Genomic DNA, 7,504 nt, shown 5'->3' with positions numbered 1-7,504 from the left:
AACATATTTCCATCTCCATCCTTTATTGCTCTAACTTGCAGCACATCCTTCCCAGCTCGGCCCATCGGCCTGGACAAATACTTTTCCCCTTCACCTGCTGCTGCATCTCCTTGTACTCTTGCCTTCTTTTCTCATCACTCTGTTAATCCCAATTCTGTTTTGCCAACCTCTTTCTCCTTATGCTCTCCTGCATTTTCTCATTCCACCACCACATCTCTTTGTCTTTCTTTCTCTTTCCAGATGTCACAACAAGTACCTTTCTATTTGTATCCCTTATCACTTTTGCACTATATGCCCAATCATCCAGCACCTCTTCACCACCACTGAGCCCCTGTCTGACCTCTTACCTGAACTTCCACTACAGGGCTACCAGGTACACAAACTATGGTCTGCCCAGCCACCTTGGGGCCACCAGGAGGAAACGCCAGAAAGTCTGGAAGCAGCACGAAGGGGGAAACAAGTACAGGCCTAGCCTCAGCCACGCCTGAGCCGTGGCGTCCAGCCCAAGAGGAGCTGGAGGTGTAAGGGAGAACCAAAGGGGACGGTGCAACGTCTCTTGAGCCATGAACAGGTCTACCTAAGCCCTGCCGAAATTCTCAAAAGGGCGTCTGCTGCTTCGTTTTTTTCATGTATGCTGCCCTCAAGGAGAGCAGCTTCCCTAGGGCCCACAGAAGGATCAGGCATGCCAGAGCAAACTCCCCTGGTGGTTAATGTAAGAGACCACCGAGGTGTTGTCCAAGCGGATCAACACATGGCCACTCATTTCTGCTCCCCAACCCATAAGGGACGCATCCTTCATTAGCGTTACGTGAAGACTGGCAACTCCCAACACGGGGCCCTGAGATAGGAACCTGGGAGGAAGTCTTGGGAACCAGAGCCACATCCACACACTTTGTAAAGGTTTGTAAAGGTGCAAGATGAAAGGGCAAGACCAAATGGTAGGACCCGATATTGGTACACTTCGGCCCTGAAAGCGAACCTCAGGAACTACCTGTGAGAAGAACGGATGGATACATTAAAGTATGCATTTTTTATATTTATCGTGACAAACCAGTCCTTAGATCTGATCTGAGACATGACCTGCTTGAGGGTCAGCATCTTGAACCTGAGTCTCATTAGTGAGCGGTTAAGCTGACTTAGATCTAGAATAGGACGCAACCCTCTATCCTTTTTGGGAACTATGAAGTACTGGCTGTAGAACCCGGACTCTCTGTCTAATGGAGGGTCCACCACATTGGCCTCCTTCTTTAGAAAAGTGTCTACCTCTTGTTCCATGACCAGATCCTGCTCGGATCCCAACAGGGTGGGGCATACACTGTCAACCGGGGCGGACGAGAACCGAACTGTATCATGTAGCCTCTGTCTACAGTACGCAGGACCCATTTAGAACACATCTGGCAGACCATCCCAAGCTGCCAGGTAGTCTTTTAAGGGTATCAGTCTCTCAAGACTGACCTCTGTTAAACCTATAGCCTGAGCTATACCCTGGTGCAGCTCTAGAAGCCTCGAAGGCCGCGAGTTTTCCAGGTCTGCAATGATGATGGGCAGAAATCGAGGAAAGTGCTCGCTGGAGCTGGTTGTGCCCTGAAACACTGAAGGTGTCAGGGTTGACGAACCAGGTCCCTGTGGGTGCCAGGGCGGGCACCATGTAATAAGATGCACCATGCCCTTTCCTGGCAGGATCCCCAGAACGTACTATGTCAGGACTGCTTGGCCAAAGCCCTCTTATTGAAAATGACAGTCCTCAGATCTGTCATCCCACAGGGCTTCTCCCCAGAGCGTTGCACAAGATCCCTCGAAGGGGGAGGGCAAGTAGCGCCACTGTTTCTGTTTCTGTTGATGACTGGAGGTGCTGGGTTGTACTTGGGGCTGCACCCAACGAGCACTCGGCACTAGAGGGGCATCCAGCAACATGGCCCTGTCCCATGAAAGAAAGATACGATAGGGTGGCCATAGCGGTCTCTTTTGTGTCCCTGGGAGCTAAATCCACCGTACGGCAGAGCTCCTGGTCCTTCTGGCCACCCGGCATGCCCCCCACGTCTAGCTCTTGCAGCAAGTCACACTATGGTGTGTAGGCACGCAGTGGCTTTACCTGCTGAAGCATAATTTCTACCCACCAGCGCCTTCATATTACGTAGGGGCTTGTTGGGGTCTTGAGGGACGATGCAACACCTGGAGAGAGATAGCTGGCCAATGTCTCTTCAACCCGGTGCACTGACCCATAACCACGTTCTTTTAGTCCCATGTTTTGAGTACAACGCTGCTTTGGGACTAAAGAGTGCTGGACCAGCAGGTGAGGTAAGAAAAAAAGGAAAAGCCCATCTCAAAACCCTCTGCAAGGTCCATTTGTGAACTCTAGGTACTATTGTGCTGGTCCGTCTCAGAGTGAGCGGGGCCAGAACTGCAAGGAGTGGGGGCACCCTCCTTAAAGAGTGCCCACCAGGAGAGGAGCATTCGCATTGATATGTGAGCACAATGTGCACAGTCGGCTCCCTCAAGAACCGACTCAGCGTGCTCCGCTCCCAGGCAAGCCACACATAGGCTGTGTGTATCCCCCTGTAATATATCAGGGGCAAGGAGGATCACACATATATTGGACAAAGAATATGGACAGACAATACACACAGAGCGCTTTGTGAACAAACAGAAACTAGCATTGGCTTCAATCCATGCGCTTTTTATAGCTTCCTGGTCATGACGTCACCCTGCCGGTGACAGATGACGGATTACCCAAGTGTTTCAGGGCGTGGACAATGCCGACGTGTTCCCAAAGCATTGTTGACGCAGCTCGAGTTTCTGAAAGGGAACCACAACTAAAAGTGCCAAAGAGAAGATTTAACCAGTAATCAAACTGCAGAACGTGGTTCAAGTTTGGATAAGAAAGCATTTTATTTCAATAAAATCTTTGCAATGAGTTTATAATTCAAAGCACAATTTTGTGGCATTGAGGTATAATCCAGCAGTGGAGTCTTCAGGAATGTAATTGATCCTAATAAAAAAAATGACAATTTCTACCCAAGATGTGAACGCTTACATTTACATTCATTGCATTTCGCAGATGCCCTTTTGGAGAGCCACTTACATTTACCCCATTAATTTAACTAAGCAGCTAAAGGATTAAGGGCCTTTCTCAGTGGTCCAGAGTGTCAACTTGTTGTGGCCTGGATTCTAATTCACAACCTTTTGAAGTTTCCGCATCCCTAATTCTTATAATTATAATATTAATAATGAATACACCATGCTGACTACATCATTCATTGTGAGCTGTTAAACCAGGAAACTGTCCCATAAACATCACTGCATGGTCACTGGCATCCCACAAACAGTAATTAATTCATCGATAAAGTTGTTTATTTCAGGTATGAAATCTAAAATTGAATTAGTGAAACATGTCGAGACAGGTGCGGTTTCGTCGGCATGCCAAGTCCGCGTCAGCACGGCGATAACGGCAGAGTGATGGCTCGAGTAATACGTAGCAATAAACGCACCAATAATACACTGCGCTTCAGTCCATTTATTGTTGCCATAAAGAATAAACATCAATAAGACACCGGAGTGTGGAGAATAACATCGATAACACGCCGGACTGGTCCTGAATGCCCGAGGAAATGGAGGGAGAAGTTCAACACGAGGACTGTTTTATTAAAAAGTTGTGATGGAGGAGTTGCTGCAGCCTGGGGTGACAACAGGAAGTGAAAACAGAAACTTGGCGCTTGCTCTGGATCTACCGATGTTTCAGATAAAAACCATTTATACTGTATATATTCTATATTTGAACAGAAAAGATGTTAAATAGAGATGAAACAGTGACCTACTTCAGTGTCCATTTATATTCATATTCAACAGAATGCTTTGCAACTTTGCAACTAATGTGAATCTGAAATGTGCTTAGAATTTAGAATTTAAAAAAAATGGGTAATTTAGAGTTTGTAAATGATGAAATAATTATGTTTAAAGACTATTATATTGCATAAAATGTCCAATATTTTAAATACCCTTCATTTATAGTCTATTGCAGTGGTGGACAGCAAGGAAATAAATGTAATTCGTTACTGTACTTAAGTAGCTTTTTCATGTATCTGTACTTTACTAAAGTATTTCCATTTAGGGAGACTTTTATTAACTTCACTACATTTGAAACTCAAATATTTTGCAAAATCAGTCTTTCCTTTTTAATTATAAGGATAAGGATATAAAGCTGGTCAAACACACCAACTTGTTTTAAACTTGATTGGTGCTTGGTGTATCTACTGATCACCAACATACAGTTCAGCTTCAGTTCAACAGCAAGCAGAACATTTGGAGAGGAATAAATGATTGATTAACTCCTGAAATTCTGAAAGATATCAATCAGTGGTTGACTCATTAATATCATTCTATTAATAGATTGGTGTGCTAGGAGTTGATTAAGTAAAGAGTCTTTGACAAAAATGATGATATGAACATTATAGACATAATAAATCATAGAACTTTGAATACTTAAGTACATTTGAAGGCAAAAAATGTTGGACTTTTACTGGAGTCACATTTTACTGAGTGGATCTTTATGTTTACTCATGGTTTGTGTACATCGTGCACCACTGTTTTCTTGCCATCTTGCTTTCTGACTTTGAGGGGTTTGAGTTTGTGGGACTCTTGAACAACCCAGATGTAAAATAACTGATCAACAGCTTCATCCAACATTCTGACTTCACTCCGAGCAATCAATATGGAGAACATGTCCTCTTTTTACATGTCCAAAATACTCTGACAATCATTGCAGAATAACCCCACCCTGACCCATCACACAGCATGGTATACTACATTGTCTTAAACTGTTGCTCTAGTTTACTCATCCGGGGAGATGTTCAACAAGTTACTGTGCTCATTTAGCCAAAAGCGTGTTAGCAAAATCAAACACTGATGTACGTGTGGTGTGGAGGCATGGGGTGCAGTCAGCATTTATTTTTTAGCTTAAATACCTAAAAATAGATGGTCATAATGTAGACCCTGGTCCAAACTTATCTGGAAAAGGACCAGTGTCGGTGCAGGTTTTTATTTTATTATAACAATAACAATTATAACAGGTTATATTTTATTATAACAATCTCAACTAATTAGTCAAGTGGAATCAAATGTGGCACCTTCATGAGTTCCTGCATCTCAAGAATCTTCTGATTAGCCCCCCACAGCCTTAACCATTAGCTACCATTGCTAAGTCAAGAACTAGCGTGAACTCACTCTCCAGTGTTCTGTATTGTTTAAAGTTTTATAATCACACTCTTGATGTCACCCAAATGAGGATGGGTTCCCCTTTTGAGTTTGGTTTCTCTCAAGGTTTCTTCCTCATACATATCTAAGGGAGTTTTTCCTTGCCACAGTCGCCACGGCTGCTCATCAGGGATAAATACACATCATTCAACTTAACTGTTAAATTCTGTAAAGCTGCTTTGAGACAATGTCTGTTGTGAAAAGCGCTATAGAAATAAACTTGACTTGACTTGACTTAAATCCCATCCCCATCATGTTACAACTATTGAGTTCTTGAGCAAAGACCATAACCATTAACTGCTCAGATGTATAAATTATTGAATAAGAGCATCTGGGTAGGATGGATTGGATACTGTTCAAGTACTGTTTTATTTATTAATTAATTTATTTTAAAAGACCTGTTTAAAGACATATGTTTTGTGTAATCCGAATTGAACGTTTGGCCTCAGTTCAACGACCCAGCTACTCAAAATAAACCTTCCTTAGTAGGTTTATTTTGCTTTGTATAGAGGGTCACTAAACCTCTCTAACCTTTTTTTGGTCCACGCTTGTTTTTGTACCCTTGTTCCCCGTTATATATTTTGCTCCTTCTTTTACTGTTAGTTTGCGTTTAGTTTTGTTGTGTTTGTATTGCATGCGTGAACTTTATGAAATATTTTTGGACTTGCATCTGCATCCCATTCATTACACGATAACTCGCAGAAATGTGTTAAAACCTGGTGTTATTTTTAATTAAAAGGACACAGTATTGTCTTAAATGCAAACAGCAGAAAGTAATTCATGTCACTACAGGCTTTGAAGTGCTTTATAGTGTTCTGAAAAGAAATTACGCTGCATTAAAAGGGCAGGTTTGTTAACAGGGTTTTTTTATGTCCGCCGCTCTTGAAAACTTGCTCCAGCGACTGCTCCATACACAGCCAACAATGCTTCTGAGACATTATGAAAACAGTGAGCTCCTCCATGTGTTCTGTAAGGAAGAAGAAGAAAGTGTGACAAACAGGGCACAACCTGAACTGTTTCTGCTGGAACAGTTTTTTAAACAGGACTGTGGTTGTTCTCTATTTTTAAGTCCAAATGCAACAAACAAGAGTGTTTCTGATCAATACAGTATTACAGCTCAGTCTGATTAGAGCTGAATTGGAGGTAGACAGTTATATTATAATTCATACTGTATGTAGAATTTATTTATTTTTATTTTTTATTTTTGTGTGTATTTATCCATCCATCAAAGTATTCATTAAATCATTCATTTATTTATTTTTCAGACATTTGCTCATTTATTTATTCAATCATCCATTTATTTATTTTATTTGTTTGTCATGAATTTATTAATCCATCCATCCATCCATGTATTTTTTTCTATGTACTTTTTTTTTCATTCATTTATTGAATTGTTTGTAATTAATTTATTAATTTATTAATCCATTCATCCGTTTATTTCTGTCATTTATTAATTTTTTTAACCTACCACCCACCCATCTATCCTTCCATTAATTCATTTATTTATTCATTCATTAATCCACCCATTTATTTATTAATTCATAAATTCATTCATCCATTAGTTAATTTGTGCATTTATTTGTTAGCTTGTGTGTTTGTTTGTTTCTTAGTTTGATATTTGAGGTTCTTCTCCACATTCTCCTGGATAAACACACTGTAATAGTAAAATGACAAGTAAAGAAAAATGAATACACACATTTACCTGATAAAAGAACCTGTTTCTTATCAAGCGTCAGAACACAAACCTCGCAACGTGAAGGACAATTCATCATGATGATACTGATCAATTGTGTAATCATACAGGACACACAGGTGAATCCTTCTTCCATGGTCTGTGATGATGGCTCAATAATCCTGAGTAATTCGATGGGAGAGCTAATCGTGGTTAGACTCTGAGCTGCCAGTGACGACTCTTAGGGCTGTAACATGATCATTTTTGCTAAGATAAGCATCAAGCATATTGATTATATAGTAAAAGTGTGTGGAGGATTTCTTTTTTTTTTTTCTAAAACACTGTTTAGGTCAAGTGGGATTTTTTTTTTTGTAATTTCAGCCATGTACATTACAGTACACAGTAAAACCAGTGTACCCTTTTGATTGACCTTTTCTCCCACCAGTATCCAACCAGTGAAATCATCTTAGATAAACATTACTAAATTACTGAATTGATTCAGTAATTGATTGATAAATTACTAAATTACTGAAGTAATTTTTGTTTACTTAAAAACCACCAAAGGAGGCGGTAGCCATCTTC

General features: G+C 41.0%; 1 long non-coding RNA gene across 1 annotated transcript; it reads right to left on the bottom strand.

The window, feature by feature from the left end:
* Nucleotides 1-6,037: 6,037 nt before the first annotated feature.
* Nucleotides 6,038-7,282, bottom strand: LOC124384354. The gene is made up of 2 exons (XR_006925385.1): nucleotides 6,996-7,282; nucleotides 6,038-6,217 (listed from the first exon to the last, which is right to left on the bottom strand). It is a non-coding gene; the product is annotated as an uncharacterized LOC124384354 (long non-coding RNA).
* Nucleotides 7,283-7,504: the final 222 nt, after the last annotated feature.

The sequence above is a fragment of the Silurus meridionalis genome, chromosome 4, assembly GCF_014805685.1.
Source record: "Silurus meridionalis isolate SWU-2019-XX chromosome 4, ASM1480568v1, whole genome shotgun sequence".
NCBI classification, from domain to species: Eukaryota; Metazoa; Chordata; class Actinopteri; order Siluriformes; family Siluridae; genus Silurus; species Silurus meridionalis.
Note: the sequence above shows the minus strand (reverse complement) of the source record. Positions and strands in the feature narration are given on the sequence as shown.